This window comes from Schistocerca cancellata, chromosome 6 (assembly GCF_023864275.1).
Source record: "Schistocerca cancellata isolate TAMUIC-IGC-003103 chromosome 6, iqSchCanc2.1, whole genome shotgun sequence".
Classification (NCBI taxonomy): domain Eukaryota; kingdom Metazoa; phylum Arthropoda; class Insecta; order Orthoptera; family Acrididae; genus Schistocerca; species Schistocerca cancellata.
Genome location: NC_064631.1, coordinates 200,161,799 through 200,179,849, shown reverse-complemented (window position 1 = coordinate 200,179,849; position 18,051 = coordinate 200,161,799).

The following is an 18,051-nucleotide window of genomic DNA, read 5'->3' as shown; positions in this document are numbered from 1 at the left end:
CGGTAGCTTGTCCGCAGCTCGTGGTCCAGTGGCTAGAGTTGCTGCCTCTGGATCACGGGGTCCCGGGTTCGATTCCCGGCGGTGGTGTGGATTTATCTCTGGCTGGGGAGTGGGTGTTTGTGATGTTCTCATCATTTCATCATCATCATCAATATTCGTGACAGTGGTTACACTGGACTGTGTACAAAAATGAGGCTGTGTAAAAGTTGGGACCCTGACGGGCGTTGATGACCACGCAGTTGAGTACCACACAAACCGACACGGTAGCTCAACGTGTTCGGTCAGAGGGTTATTCGTCATCTGTAACAAAAACATCTGAGTAAATGGATCAATGATGGACTTGAATGGGTGTGATGGGACGTCCGCCCCGAACGAAAGCAACGGACATTAACGAACAAAAGAAGATTTAAAAAAGAAAAGCGGTTAGCGTCTACTCAAAACAAATACACTCCTGGAAATGGAAAAAAGAACACATTGACACCGGTGTGTCAGACCCACCATACTTGCTCCGGACACTGCGAGAGGGCTGTACAAGCAATGATCACACGCACGGCACAGCGGACACACCAGGAACCGCGGTGTTGGCCGTCGAATGGCGCTAGCTGCGCAGCATTTGTGCACCGCCGCCGTCAGTGTCAGCCAGTTTGCCGTGGCATACGGAGCTCCATCGCAGCCTTTAACACTGGTAGTATGCCGCGACAGCGTGGACGTGAACCGTATGTGCAGTTGACGGACTTTGAGCGAGGGCGTATAGTGGGCATGCGGGAGGCCGGGTGGACGTACCGCCGAATTGCTCAACACGTGGGGCGTGAGGTCTCCACAGTGCATCGATGTTGTCGCCAGTGGTCGGCGGAAGGTGCACGTGCCCGTCGACCTGGGACCGGACCGCAGCGACGCACGGATGCACGCCAAGACCGTAGGATCCTACGCAGTGCCGTAGGGGACCGCACCGCCACTTCCCAGCAAATTAGGGACACTGTTGCTCCTGGGGTATCGGCGAGGACCATTCGCAACCGTCTCCATAAAGCTGGGCTACGGTCCCGCACACCGTTAGGCCGTCTTCCGCTCACGCCCCAACATCGTGCAGCCCGCCTCCAGTGGTGTCGCGACAGGCGTGAATGGAGGGACGAATGGAGACGTGTCGTCTTCAGCGATGAGAGTCGCTTCTGCCTTGGTGCCAATGATGGTCGTATGCGTGTTTGGCGCCGTGCAGGTGAGCGCCACAATCAGGACTGCATACGACCGAGGCACACAGGGCCAACACCCGGCATCATGGTGTGGGGAGCGATCTCCTACACTGGCCGTACACCACTGGTGATCGTCGAGGGGACACTGAATAGTGCACGGTACATCCAAACCGTCATCGAACCCATCGTTCTACCATTCCTAGACCGGCAAGGGAACTTGCTGTTCCAACAGGACAATGCACGTCCGCATGTATCCCGTGCCACCCAATGTGCTCTAGAATGTGTAAGTCAACTACCCTGGCCAGCAAGATCTCCGGATCTGTCCCCCATTGAGCATGTTTGGGACTGGATGAAGCGTCGTCTCACGCGGTCTGCACGTCCAGCACGAACGCTGGTCCAAGTGAGGCGCCAGGTGGAAATGGCATGGCAAGCCGTTCCACAGGACTACATCCAGCATCTCTACGATCGTCTCCATGGGAGAATAGCAGCCTGCATTGCTGCGAAAGGTGGATATACACTCTACTAGTGCCGACATTGTGCATGCTCTGTTGCCTGTGTCTATGTGCCTGTGGTTCTGTCAGTGTGATCATGTGATGTATCTGACCCCAGGAATGTGTCAATAAAGTTTCCCCTTCCTGGGACAATGAATTCACGGTGTTCTTATTTCAATTTCCAGGAGTGTAGTTCGTGAAGGAGAAGACGGTTCGATCACATTATTTAATTTATATTAATATGATCTGAGAGGTAATAAAATGAAAAAATCACGTACATTTTCATGATATTTAGTGAATTTCACATGTTATTTGACTATTTACTATTTGTAATTAAATTTTCAAGCACGACGGACAGCCTTGGAAAGTCCAAGTCAAACGTCGATAATTAATTATATGAATGACGTTATTCACAATGAGTAATACAATAAGTCACAAGATCACAATGTGCCAGAGTACAAGAGTAATGCCGGCCGGAGTGGCCGTGCGGTTCTAGGCGCTAAAGTCTGGTTCCGCGAGGCCGCTACGGTCGCAGGTTCGAATCCTGCCTCGGGTATGGATGTGTGTGATGTCCTTAGGTTAGTTAGGTTTAAGTAGTTCTAAGTTGTAGGGGACTAATGACCTCAGAAGTTGAGTCCCATAGTGCTCAGAGCCATTTGAACCATTTTTGAACCACAAGAGTAATGTACAATTACTAGTCGGATGTGATCTCAACAAACACGTTGCAGGAAGGTATTTGTCATACAGACATAGAAAACATAAACTGAAACTTCGTGCAAATATATGTGGTTTTTTCAATGCATAATCTCCCAGATCTCATATAAATTAAATAATATGACCAGTTATGAAAGGAAAAATAGATTAACAATTGAATTTGAGCAGGGGTCGAACCTTCGTCTTTCAGCACTTTTCATTATCATTTGAAATTCGGTTTCCGCATTTTGTCTGCCATCCATTAACTTTTTTTTTTTTTTTTGCAATTTCTTGAATACGTTTCGAAACAGGCTTATGTTTACTGACTGTAGGATACTGGTGACAGGTTCTAGTCTGGCTGAATGTTTTGCTATGACTTTTACCTTAACAATAAAATATGTTGGGGAATTAAGTCCGCAGTAAAGTTGACAGGCTTTCTGCGCAGTTTCACGCTCACTTTCTTTATCTAAAATTCTTAGTGCTTCAACAATTTCTAAAAACTTTCCATTAATTCTCCTAATAGGCTTATCCTTCTCAGACCAGCGTGTCACAAAGTTTTTGAACGTTCCAAACTATAAGTTTCCTTTGCATGCTCCCCTGGAAGAAGGAAATTGCTTCTTTGATAGTACCAATGGCATTTCTAACCTCTGGTAAGGTGTTCAAATCATTCATGATTAAATGAAGTCTATGCCTAGCACAATGATAGAAGCGAGCCTTGCGCTATTTCTCAGCTACTACCTTCTGAACTCCCCCAGTTTCACCGGCCATCATACTGCACCCGTCACAGTCTTGTCCCACCATTTTATCTAGACTTAAACCCCAAGCAGATGAAGTAGATATTATTGTGTATGAAACATATTTTGCATCTAGTCTTGGTAATGGTGTAAACCTAAGGAAGTCTTCTCTGACAACATTATTTGCAGAGTCAAAATAACGTGCAGAAAGAGACAGCAATTCTGTGGCTGCAATTTCCATTGGATCGTCTCTCAAAATTGAAAATGATTCACTGTTACGATTGTGGTAACAAAACCAATTCTTAATACTCTAGCGCGTGGATCAATTAAATATTTTGGGTTCTTTGAGAAACATAGGTAGCATTTTAGGAGCACTCTCGAAATGTTCCCGCAATGTTTCGTCGCCTGAGTCTACTGTAAATTGTAATAAATCATCAAATACATCATTTGAATTTGTTTTTCCTGTTAAGGACAAGTCATGTAATTCAGAACACAATAGACAAGAAACAATTGATTTTGAAATTTGTGCGATTAGTTTGTACTAATTTCGCAAGATTCTCGTTGACGAGTTCTTCCATACCTTTAGTTTTGTTTGTCAGATCACTAACAAAATTAGTAGACTCTTCTATTGCATCTTTATGCCACTCGGAATTCATTTGCGTTTTTGTATACTCATGAAAGTATTTGAAATAAGTGAACGGGCGGCTTATTAATGCGCCATGACGACTACCATGCGTTATGTGTGGGCGGAAAAGCACACAAAATTTGCAGAGGGCAGCCTTAGCCGCTTTAGAATAGGCCAGCTAGGGATATAATGACAGCCAGGCTGTCGAAGTGTTCTTTTTGTGTTGTCTACGTCATTCTTAAAATTATAGTTCTTTTCGAGTTACCATGGGTTCAGTAAACTCTTGTAGTATAGGCAATCGTCAGTGTCCTCTTCCTTATTGTAATTTCCGTTATCGGGAATATTGACCACGTTACTACTAGCCCTTTCCACCAACGCACTTGAAACCAGCATAGACACTCGCTACGTCTCTATTTTCTCCGTCAGTACAATTAGTGTATTTTTTAATAGCGATGATTACGTTTTACTCACGGTTTTTTTGCGATACCTCATCATAGACAGTATCTTTTCCGACTCCTTCACTTTCATTTGTAGTTTACATTCGCTTATAAAGTACAAAAATTTACGTATATTGGTCAGTTTGCCCCTGTATTCACTGCACTTGTACACTTCGCAATGTCAAAAGCCTATGAAAACCACAGTCATGCACCACTGTCCACTTACGACTAAACGTTGCATTTACCTACCTCTCACGCGATGCGATGCCGAGCCGAGCTGAACGGTGACTGGAGAAGAGAAACTGAAATCGTATCACAGTGGGGTGAGGCAGCGAGGCGATTCGATTCAACAGTGAAACAGCGGGGTGCCGCAGGTTAGAAACTATAGAAGTCTCATGTTTGTTGTTAGTGTAGACCAGTTTTGCAGTTCCTGAACACCCGTTCCAGTGCACTGTAAGTGTTGTCTGCGAGGGCTTGACATTACATGTGCGGAATGGGAGGGACATCCGCCATGTTGGTACCACACTGATTGCTTCAGGTCCAGTGCGATGTCTTCCAGTAACAGCGGCAGCAGCATATACAATGAACACACAAAGAAACTGGTATAGGCATGCATATTCAAATACAGAGATGTGTAAACAGGAAGAATACGGCGGTGCTATCGGAAATGCCTATATAAGACAACAAGTGCCTGGCGCAGTTTTTTGATCTGTTACAGCTGCTACAATGTGCAGGTTATCGTGATGTAAGTGAGTTTGAACGTGGTGTTGTAGTCAGCGCATGAGCGATGGGGCACAGCATCTCCGAGGTAGCGATGAAGTGGGGATTTTCCTGTACGACCATTTCACGTGTCTACCGTGAATATCAGGAATCCGGTAAAAGATCAAATATCCGACATCGTTGCGGCCGGAAAAATATCCTGAGAACGGGACGTACGACGACTGAAGAGAATCGTTCAACGTGACAGAAGTGCACCCCTTCCTCAAATTGCTGCAGGTTTCAATGCTGGGCCATCTACAAGTGTGAGCGTGCGAACTATTGAACGAAATACCATCGATATGGGCATTCGGAACCGAAAACCCACTCGTTTACCCTTGATGACTGCACGACACAAAGCTTTACGCCTCACCTGGGCCCGTCATCACCGACATTGGCCTGTTGATGACTGGAAACATGTTGCCTGTTCGGACGAGTCTCTTTTCAAACTTTATCCACCGGATGGACGTGAATGGGTGTGGAGACAACCTCATGAATCCATGGAACCTGCATGTCAGCAGGGGACTGTTCAAGCTGGTGGAGCCTCTGAAGTGGTGTGAGGCGTGCGCAGTTGGAGTGATATGGGACCCCTGATTCGTCTAGATACGACTCTGAGAGGTGACACATACGTAATCATCCTGTTTGATCACCTGCATACATTCATGTCCATTTTGTATTCCGTAGGACTTTGGGAATTCCAGCACGACAATGCGACATCACAAACGCACATTGGCTCCAGAAACCCTCTTCTGACCTTAAACACTTCCACTGGCCACCAAACTCCTGAGACATGAACATCATTGAGCATATCTGGGGTACTTTGTAATGTGCTGTCCAGAAGAGATCTCCATCCCTCGTACTCTTGCAGATTTCTGGACAGCCCTGCAAGATTCGTTGTCTCAATACCCTCCAACACTGCTTCAGACATTATTCGAGCCCATGCCAAGTCGTGTTGCGGCACTTCTGCGTGCTCTCGGAGGCCCTACACAATATTAGGCAGCTGTACCAGTTTCTTTGTCTCTTCAGTGTAGAATTCTTCGCTTAAGCGAGCGAATTGTCTGAGTGTCTCCTCGTTGTGCCCTGTCCGTGAGGGAAATTATGATTTCCAGTCTCAGTCTTGGCCGACTAGGGCAATCGACTTGGTCCCTACTTAAGGGGTTTGTGAACTGATAAATTAAGAAACTGAGAAGTTGGGCTGGTGTACAACATACGATGAAAAAAGTTATGACTAAATTGTTCATATATTAAAACAAAGAACTATAAAATCGCCGTGAACAGCCTTCAAAAAAGTACAGTTAAAGCCAAAGGTTGACTTCAGAGAACCATAAGCAACACGTTGACACCTTAAGGAAGACAGACATTATTAATTAATTACTAACAGAAAGGGGGACGATGTGCTGTTACTCGAGAATCTACGAGGGATAGCCAAAAAAAAAAAAAAACGGAATATCAGTCGTGGGCAGAGCTTGTGCAGTACGCATTTCTGCTCCTAGGCGTGTATAGCGCAAGTCATTGCCAGTTCAGTACTGCCTGTGTTGTCGACCCGGCGTGTTCTGATCATGCGCAGTGATTGATTTTGCTAGCGCTTTTTTGTTCTTGTTTCGTTTTTTTTTATGGTAAGTTTAAGTGAACAACGTGCACCTATAATTTCTTTTCTACTCGGTAAAAAAGCTGCTGAAACTGTATTAAAGTTTGAAAACAGCTCACCAAGAAAGATGACGCTATGGCAAAAACTTAAGTTTACGGGTGGTTTTCTCGATTTAAAAATGGCGACATGTCGATTGGTGACAAACATCGTTCTGCACGTCCCTCAACTGCCCGAATCGACGAAAATACTGAAAAAGTTCGAGGTCTTGTGCTCACAACCGTCAACAGCCAATTGATCAACTTTCAGGGATTAGTGGGTTATCTTGGAGCTCGGTTCAGCGAATTTTAACGGAAGAGTTGGGAATGAAAAGGGTTGCTGCCAAGTTTGCTCCTCGGTTCTGGCTGGCAGTCGAAAGGAACGTCATGCTTTGAAACAAGAGCTAGAAACTCATCCAAATTTTCTGCCAAAGGGCATTACTGGTGATGAGTCGTGGTGGTTACGACTCAGAAACGAGGCAACAGTCAAACCGATGAGAAGACGTCATCGTCACTCCGTCCAAAAAATGTCGGAAAGTCAAAATCAAACATCAAAACAATGCTGAATTGCTCTTTTTTTGCTGTCAAGGGCGTAGTTCATTCAGAGTTTGTTCCCCCAGGTCAGACCGTCAATCAAACCTTTCATCTGCAAGTTATAAGAAGGTTGCGCAACAGTGTTCGTCAAAACAGACCCTATCGTGCCAGGCAAGAGTCTAGTTCTTCCACCACGACAATGCACCTGCATACAGTTTTTGGCTAAAATGGCACGGTTCCTCTGCCTCACGCATCTTACTCGCATGACCTGGCTCCGTGCGACTTTTTCATATATCCGCGAATGAAAAGGAGCATGAAAGGACACCACTGATTTGACACCATTCAGGAAGTCAAGAAAAAAGAGCGAGGAGGTGTCAGCCATTTCCAAAGACGATTACAAAAAATGTTTTGAACAATGGAAGCACCAGTGGGACAAATGTATTAGTTATGATGTAGCGTATTTTGAACGGAATAAGTTTGTTTTGTGAACAATTTGGTTTCCCCTTCGTATACACTCCTGGAAATGGAAAAAAAGAACACATTGACACCGGTGTGTCAGACCCACCATACTTGCTCCGGACACTGCGAGAGGGCTGTACAAGCAATGATCACACGCACGGCACAGCGGACACACCAGGAACCGCGGTGTTGGCCGTCGAATGGCGCTAGCTGCGCAGCATTTGTGCACCGCCGCCGTCAGTGTCAGCCAGTTTGCCGTGGCATACGGAGCTCCATCGCAGTCTTTAACACTGGTAGCATGCCGCGACAGCGTGGACGTGAACCGTATGTGCAGTTGACGGACTTTGAGCGAGGGCGTATAGTGGGCATGCGGGAGGCCGGGTGGACGTACCGCCGAATTGCTCAACACGTGGGGCGTGAGGTCTCCACAGTACATCGATGTTGTCGCCAGTGGTCGGCGGAAGGTGCACGTGCCCGTCGACCTGGGACCGGACCGCAGCGACGCACGGATGCACGCCAAGACCGTAGGATCCTACGCAGTGCCGTAGGGGACCGCACCGCCACTTCCCAGCAAATTAGGGACACTGTTGCTCCTGGGGTATCGGCGAGGACCATTCGCAACCGTCTCCATGAAGCTGGGCTACGGTCCCGCACACCGTTAGGCCGTCTTCCGCTCACGCCCCAACATCGTGCAGCCCGCCTCCAGTGGTGTCGCGACAGGCGTGAATGGAGGGACGAATGGAGACGTGTCGTCTTCAGCGATGAGAGTCGCTTCTGCCTTGGTGCCAATGATGGTCGTATGCGTGTTTGGCGCCGTGCAGGTGAGCGCCACAATCAGGACTGCATACGACCGAGGCACACAGGGCCAACACCCGGCATCATGGTGTGGGAAGCGATCTCCTACACTGGCCGTACACCACTGGTGATCGTCGAGGGGACACTGAATAGTGCACGGTACATCCAAACCGTCATCGAACCCATCGTTCTACCATTCCTAGACCGGCAAGGGAACTTGCTGTTCCAACAGGACAATGCACGTCCGCATGTATCCCGTGCCACCCAACGTGCTCTAGAAGGTGTAAGTCAACTATCCTGGCCAGCAAGATCTCCGGATCTGTCCCCCATTGAGCATGTTTGGGACTGGATGAAGCGTCGTCTCACGCGGTCTGCACGTCCAGCACGAACGCTGGTCCAACTGAGGCGCCAGGTGGAAATGGCATGGCAAGCCGTTCCACAGGACTACATCCAGCATCTGTACGATCGTCTCCATGGGAGAATAGCAGCCTGCATTGCTGCGAAAGGTGGATATACACTGTACTAGTGCCGACATTGTGCATGCTCTGTTGCCTGTGTCTATGTGCCTGTGGTTCTGTCAGTGTGATCATGTGATGTATCTGACCCCAGGAATGTGTCAATAAAGTTTCCCCTTCCTGGGACAATGAATTCACGGTGTTCTTATTTCAGTTCCAGGAGTGTATTTAACCTCTACAGTACAGATACCGTTGGGAGAAATCTTCCTGTACAAACCAGAGTATTCTGACGACGCGACAGAGGGTGCTGGTAGCGACGTCTGTTCACCACGCAGCGATTTTGAAGGTGCCCTGCAGCTTGCAGCAACCTGCAGGCGATCACAACTCTCCTAAGCAACTGCTTGCGCCGCGTTGAGTTGGCGGTGCTTTGTCGCAACGATCGTTATGCGTCTCTGTCAAAGGCAATGAGCGGCAAACCGTCACGTGGCTTGCGGAGTATGGATGTAGATGTAGAAACTGCAAGGGGACGCATAGGCGGCAAGGGCCTGGACGCGAATTCGATAATCGCTGGCGCCTTCCGAACGTCCCGGAGTTTGTGATGACCTCAACCCACAGGAAAAATAATTATCAATATCTGAACTGTGAAGTCATCCAAAATTATAGTTGGAAAACCACACTCTTTGTTTATGAACTGAAAACTCTAATATTCACGAGAAACTGCTCTGAAATTAACCTGAACCGACAAAATTGTGTATACATTCTCTGAAACTTCAAAGACATCTAAGACAATATCTGAAAGGAATTAGAAAAAGTGTGAAAATTTCGTGAATCACACACAACACTGTTAATAATCGCATGAACACTGAGGGGGTTCACCATACATCTACCCACTTTTGAGTATAACAAGTGTCTGTTAATACTACGACCTGTAGCAATACAATATCAAAAACTTTTATTACTGGGTAAACAGTCCCTACGTGATTTGACAGCTGACATTTATAATTCACGCTCACGTCAGGAAATGCACCAATACGGGACTAGCAGCTTTTACGTTATTGGTCAGAACGCAAGCAATTATGGCGGTCGCCTTAATTTGCGCGCGAAGCCATATTTCGCGACAAAATACTCTTATTAGTCATTGTCATATATCTAGTCTCACAACAATACATAAAACTACATAAAATAACTACAATAATTTTGACATGCAAGGAGAATTAGTTCTAATGAGAGGAAGAAGTTTATATTTACTGGTATTTCAACAATGACTACCAGGCAACTTTTAAATCACTGATTGTAATTTTATTTTCGTTAGCAGAAAGCAAACATAAACTAAACAAAGAATTTATTTGAATAGAGTCTGTAATTCTTATACTTTTAGTTCTTATACTTTTGATAGAGAAAGAAGGTTTCTAGGTCAGGGGATACCGTTCGGCGAAATGTCTTAACTTTTTGTTGCATACGAAGCGTTGCGTTGGGCAGCACGATGTCGGCGGGTTACGATGATGAGAGCAGGATACAGGCAGTTCCGCTGGTTAATCTTCTCCGGCGAAACGCAAATACAGTTCCGACACAGCTGTATCATTAACCCTGTGGTGATTAACAAACCACAAGACGCCAGTATACGACCGTTGTTGACATGTCCTCTCTTTCAAAGTACATTACGTAGACATCGCTCGCTTTTACACTTTATGCACTGTCCGTCCATAATTATACAGTTCGTCACATTCATATAGTCTTAGCCACAAATACACAGTTCATAGAATTGTTCTTGTGTGTGAAACACACCGTAAACAATGTCCACTCTGTTCTCGCATTTCAAACTTCGACAACGTCACTGAAAGTCATTTATATTGCACAGTTAATTAAAGTCTTCACTTTCACGGCTTGATAGACTGTGATAGACAACAGTTCCACCACCCAAAACCAATACCAGCAAAGTTCATTTGCATAAAAGCACTGTTCGTGTCGGCCACAACAAAGTATTGTTAGTGGCACTTTCACAGTGCGGTTTATTTGCTCTTAAAGTTCCTTGGCGATGGCATTACATACCGCAGTGGTAAAGAGAATTAACAATCTGATAGTTCGGTATCACTGTCCATACAAATTACGTATGCTTTTCACAAAACACAGTACTATTTTTTCGCGCACGCTTCACAGACACACCATCCACCATCCCCTCTACTACACAACAACCTTTCGATATCACTATCGCTGTCCCCTGTCTATATATGTTATAGCGTTATTGTAAATTACATAAATCTTTATAAATTTTATTGACTGCATATTTCACAATTAATAATATTCCAAAAGAGAACTTTACAAACTTTACCACTGGTACAAAGCAAGAAACATATTTATCCATTTGCAAACGAAATAATTACAATTACATCTTTACATTTAAAAACCACAGTAGAATGTTACACAATCACAATTAGAAATGCCCATATGAACAAAAGAAAAAGAATAGAAATCTAAAGAAAATCACGAAAAAAATTTTATATGCGTAATTAGCAATGCCTTCACAAGTTATGTGATCTGGGAGTGGCTGGCGCACAGTAAGCTTCTGACTTGAGAAAAAATCTGCTAGGACAAGCAGAGGAAACAAAGTTGTCGTTCCTCACAGGTTACCCATCTTGTCCAGTCGCCGACCAGCCCGAGGGACGACTTTTTCTTTTTTGAAGAAGGAGCCGTTCACACTGTCAACGGAATTAACACTCATCGCCGTTTTGCCGACTGCTAAGTTCTCTCAGTATGGTCGTATCACAGATCAGATACCGAGACACTCTACAGAAGAATGTAAGGAATCTGACTACAATAGTCTCTTTACTCTCTGATTTTTTTCTTTTTTGGGAGAAATCTGCATGTAAAGTTAATAAAAATAAGAAATCAAGTACAACAATGTTAGTTGTAACTAGGGGACCAATCCTCTGTATCAGCATATATCCGATTTTAATTAATTGGGTCCTCTTTCTTTGTTATTTGACCTCTCGGCTAATGTCGAGCCTGACCTAAGTTACGGAGTCACTACATCAACGCCAAGTCTTTTATATACTGTCATACATAATCGGGGAGTTTTTTAACTTACCAGCTGTAACAACGCACACTATTAAAAAAAAGGGTCAAAAAGTATGACATTTCAAAGCGGAAAAAGGCTCTTGTGCTTTCCGAGAACTCGGTGAAATCACGTGGAGGTATGAAACACGTGGAAGATTAACTTGAAGACCAGGGAAAGTTGTAATAAACTCGTGAAAATCCAATTACACTCAGCGTAACATAACCACCAGTATTTGAGTACCAGACAACAAATTTCATGTGCAACTACAATTCAACAGACTGTCGGTCTTTGACTAAGCATGTAAAATCTTTAAGCTTGAAAATGCGATGTGGTGATTTTTTTTGTCTATTGTATCCAACAGTAATGTAAAAATTTGACACATTAAATCAATTGCAAGGAAATCAGATGTCTAAAGCTGTTCTAAAGAAGGGACTTCGATTGTTTAAAGAACCGTGGTTCGCTATAAGCATAGTCGATTATAGCAAATAACAACCAGATACACAGTCGGAAAAGAAATGCAACAGAAAAAATAATTGATGTAGAATAATGAAATTTCTGGAATTCGTGTGTCTAGATAACACACTTCAGTGATTACCATTCTTCTTCTGCTGCTTATCCATTAATGGATGTTGGCGACCACATGTTGCATCTTTCTCCTGAGAACCGCAGTATGTAATAGCTGCTCTACCCTTCGTAGTCCAGTCCACTGCTCTATATTATCCAACCAGGATGTTCTTCTACGCCCTTGCCTTCCTTTTTCCTTCAATCTTCCCTTCTATTATTAACTGCAGAAGCATATATATGGTGTTCCGTACTGTATGTCCTAGGTATGCAGTTTTTCTTCGTCAACATTTCTCGCTGCTTGTTCATTAATTCCAGTCTTCCGTGTTGGTTATTCTCGCAGTCCACTGTATTTTAAGCATTCTGCAATAAATCCACATTTCAAAGGCCTCTAACTTCTTCGTTGTTGTCATATTTAGTGTGCATTATTCAGAGCCATTTAGAAGCACGGAGCAGGTGTAGTATTTCACAAATTGGACTCTAAGGTTTAGGTCTAGGTCTGTGCTTCTAATAATATTCTTAAATTTTATGAAGGCGTTTCGGGCGTTCTCTATGCGACAGTTTATTTCCAAGTCTGTTCGCCAGTCTTCGCAAAGACAGGTTCCGAGGTATTTAAACTTTGTTGATTCTTTGTATTACAGACTCTTGAAATCGTAGATTTGCATCTTTAAATGAGTCGGGTTCTCGTGTGACAATCATAAAATTAGTCTTTTGATGTTAATATTCAGACCTAGAGTACTGCTGCAATCTCCTACTATGTTGACGAGGTGTTGAAGGTCATCTAAATTACCAGCTACCGTTACCGTGTCATCAGCATAGCGAATGTTGTTGATGTACACTCCGTTAACCTTTATGCTTTTTTCTACATCATCAAGTGCCTCCTGAAACACACTCTCAGAGTATAAGTTAAATAACAGAAGTGACAGTATGCATCCTTGTCGGAACCCTCTACATATATTGAAAAAATCTGTGACCTCATTATCGAATTTAACCTGCGCTGTCTGATTCCAATATAAATTCTCTATACAGCGGATATCTTTCTCATCTATATCAATTCTTTTGAGAACTTCCATGAGTTTATGATGTTGTACTCTATCGAATGCTTTTTCGTAGACAATAAAACAGAGACCTACATTTTTACCCTGATCATAGCAGTTTTATACTAGAATTTGTAATGCGACTAATGCTTCCCTTGTACCTAAATCTTTCCTAAATCCAAAGAGTGTCTCACTAATGAATGTCTCACAATTTTCGTATAGCCTTTGATGGATGACTCTCAGAAATATTTTCAGAGAATGGCTCATAAGACTAATGAGTCTGTGATCTTCGCATCTTCTTGCATTCCTATTTCTTTGTTAAGGGAATGAAAGTTAAACTTTCTGGCAGATTAAAACTCTGTGCTGGAGCGAGACTCGAACTCGGGACCTTTGCCTTTCGCGGGCAAGTGCTCTACAGTCTGAGCTACCCAAGGACAACTCACGCCCCGTCCTCACAGCTTTACTTCTGCCAGTACCTCGTCTCCTACCTTCCAAAATTTACAGAAGCTCTCCTGCGCAGGCAAAGGTCCTGAGTTCGAGTCTCGGTCTGGTACACAGTTTTAATCTGTCAGGAAGTTTCATATCAGCGCACTCTCCGCTGCAGAGTGAAAATCTCATTCTGGGGATGAAAGTTGATAACAGCCATTGGGCAGGGTAATGACCAGTGTCATGAATTTTGTTAAACAGTTTGTGTAAGATTTTGTTACCTTCTACATCAAATAGTTTAATAAGTTCGATTGGAATTTCATCAGGCCCTGTGACTTTGTTGGTTTTTGAGTTTTTGATGACTTTGTCGATTTCTTCTTTCATGAGTGGAGTTACTGTTAAATAGTTGTTCCTAGAAGTCTCAACATTTGGTCTATCATCTGAAAAGAGGTTCTTAATGTAGTCTTCCTATATATCTTTCTTCTCAATGGTATCTAGAACTATTTTATTATTTTTGTTGATTAATAAGGAGATGTTTTTTTCTTCTATATATCCTAGCAGTTTCTTTTAACTTGTTTTGTAAGTTAAAATCGTCATGTGAAGCTTGCAAGCTTTAAATTTCTTCACATTCATGTTGTAGCCATTCATTTTTTCTGCTCTAATCTTTGATCTTGTGAATTTCTGGATATTATTGTACTTAGTTTGATCTAACTGGGCTTTATACCTTCGCCGTTCGTCCATCAATGAAAGATTCTCATCAGTGATGTATTTCTGTTTTCGATCTCTTGTTTTATATCCTACTTTTTCTCGAGCAGTGGTTAGCATAATGTTTTTCATCCCTTCCCAAACTCTGGTATTGTTTTTTTGGCCAATCAGAAGTTTCATTGTCACTATTTTATTGTTGATGTCCTTGATAACTTCACTTCTTAGTTCAGGCTCTTCGAGTTTTTCATAAGCTATCTTTCTTTGTTGAGTTGTTTTTTGTGTTTTACAAGTTTTTGTTTTTAGAGAAGCTACTAGTAGTGTATGTTCAGATGGAACATCTTGTTCAGGATAAGTGGATGGCCTTGTAACTGAAGTTCCAAAACGCTAATTGATTAAAATATAGTCTGTCTGCTTACGGACTATGTTTTCTTTGTTGTCAGCTGGAGATTTCCATGTATAAAGTCGTCGTCGTGGTAATTTGAACCATCTATTAGTGACTTTCATGTTTTCTTCTTGGCAGAATTGTAGCAGAGATCACCTCTCTCGTTTCGTGTTCCTAAACCAAAAGGACCTACGAGGTCCTCATATCTGCCATTTCTCAGCTTGGCATTGAAATCTCCCATTATTATATTAATTTCGTGATGTTTTGTAAGTGCAAACACTTCTCTGACTTGGTCATAGGAAGAGTCCACTTCTAGTTCATCTGGAGTTGGTGCGTATACTTGAATATTGACGGTTAACTGGTTTGGCACTGAGTTTTAACAAGGCAACTCTATCGGAAAGTGGCACAAAATCAGTAACGCTCTTGGAATAGCGCTCTGAGACAGTAACGTCCACTCCTCTTCTGTGATTTCGGTCCTGATTCCCAGAATAAAACAGTGTACATCCACCTGCAGAACACATTCCACTGTCAGGTCACCAAGTTTCTGCTATACCAAGTATATCAATACTTAGTCGTGTCATTTCTTGGATAAGATTTGCTAATTTTCTTGCTTCATATATACTTCGAACATTCCAGGTTCCAATATTATTATTCTTTCTTGTGTTCGTCTTTAACGTGGATCCATTCAGAACTGTTCGCCCACGGAGATCCGACTGGGGAACTATTTAAAACTCCAGAACATTTAGAAATGAATGTATCCATCCATGTGGTTCTCTAGGAATTCTGTCAGGGTGGTATTCCGTTGCCTTCCCCCAAAATGTCAGCCGCCCCTAACATGGAGACAGACGCTGTTAGCCGCCCACTGTGGATCAGATGCTGCTGAGCCTGTTGATCCGAGAGAGGTACTTGGGAGGCGTTCCCCTGTCCGACACACGGGGACGCGCCCTCTAAAGGTTACAGGCTCCCTCGAAGGAAAAAAGTGCGAAATAAACCATTGCAAATGTGAAATACTGGTACATTAACAACCGGTGTAATGCCAGAATGCTAAACACAAGATGCAAACGTGCATGCTTTGTGTTTTACAGATTGTGGATCTCAGATTGTAGGATGGAGTTCCATGCCTGTTGCACATGGTTGGTCAATATAGGAACGATTTATACTGTTCGTGGATGACGCTGGAGTTATCGTCTGGTGATGTCCCATATGTGTTCGATTGGAGACAGATCTGGTGTTCGAGCAGGCCAAGCCAACATGTCGACACCCTGTACAGCATGTTGTGCTACAACAGTGGAGTTTCACCGAGCATTATCCCGTTGGAAAACACCCCCTGGAATGCAGTTCATGAATGGTAGTACGACAGGTCGAATCACCAGACTTACGTACAGATTTGCAGTCAGGGCGCTTGGGGTAACTAAGAGACTGCTCTTGCTGTCATACGAAATCGCACCCCAGATCATAACACCATTGTAATTCCAGTGCATCTAGCACGCAGACATGTTGGGTGCACGTTCTCAACTGGCCCCATCCTAACCAACACACGACCATCACTGGCACCAAGGCAGGACCAGTCTTCATCAGAAAACACAATAGACTTCCATCCTACCCTCCAATAAGTTCTCGCTTGACATCACTGAAGTCCCAAATGGTGGTGGTTTGCGGTCAGTGGAATGCACATTACAGAGCGTCTGCCTCGGACCTGTCCTTGAAGTAACTGATCTGCAACAGTTCGTTGTGACACTGTGGTGCATGGTACTGCTTAAATTACTGCTGCAGATTCAGTACCATGCGCCAGACCCATACATCGAACTTGATGGTCTTCCCTCTAGATAGTGCCACGTGGCCTCCTGTAGCCCCGTGTTATTGCGACCGTACATTCTCGTGACCACCGATGCCAGTAATCATGTACAGTGGCTACAGTCCTGCCAAGTCTCTCTACAGAATCGCTGAAGCTACATTTAGCTTCTCGTGGCCCTATTATACAACCTCGTTCAAATTCAGTGAGGTGTTGATGAGGGCGTCTTTGATGCCGTAAACTCATTCTTGACTAACACCAACTCACCACGTCCACCGAAGGTAACTAAAGCTCAAAACCGTTACTGCGAGTGTTTGAAGCAAACCTGATTTGCACCCTCATAATGGCGGTACTAGCGGCACTGTTATGCGATTGGCGCAAAAACTTAGTGTACATCATTGTTAAGACGTAGAAGCACGTCTACCAACTTCCGTTCATGTCACACAACTACTTCTTGGTGTTTAGATTTTTCTTCCGTCGGCGTGTTATATCTTCTATTTCACGAGAGCTTCTGCTGACTCTATTGAAAAGTATAACAAGTGAAGCAACGTAATTATATAATAATTGTCTAACGTGCACTAGACTGGCAGCAGTGACGTCACTGTGCGAGTCTTTGGAGTCACATCGTGTAAAGTTTTAGTAGTATCAGGTTTTATGTTTTTCTAGAATAACACTAAAATCGCAGTTTCTAGCGAAAATGTTTCCCCATAAAAAATCAAACTACATTTAATTTCCTACAAAAAGGTCCCATTTTTTTCATAGTTGCATAACGAAGAACACAAAATGGGGTTAAAATAGTTCCCGCGTTGTAGTGGATGGCGATACCGTAGATTAATAAGATATTGTTTTAACTCTCTCGTCCAAGACTGTAGATTCTACGGGCCAGCGTATTTTGTCGATTAAAAAGCGCTGCGCGTTTTTTTCACACCGCCGACTATCGATGTACCATGTTTATACTGTCATTCATTAGTTGCATGGATAGATGGCTTGAGTGTTGATCTTGTTTTCGCGATATTTCGTTCGTTATGAGTCATTGGTTTCGCCTACAGATAGAGCACATTATTGGTATTCTGTGTAAGAGAAATGGCGCGCAGTGGTTTATCTGATGAAGGAATTGTCCATTTATTGGATTTTGGAGACATTGTCAGTGCTCTAGATAGTGAAGATGATTTGGACGACACAGTTGTCTTTGACGGCGACTGCAGTGCACTATGTTCAGCCACAGAACTATAAAATGGTGGTGGAAACTCTTTTTTCATTTGCTCTTAGTACGAGTGTCGAATGCATTTTGGTTACAGAGTTCA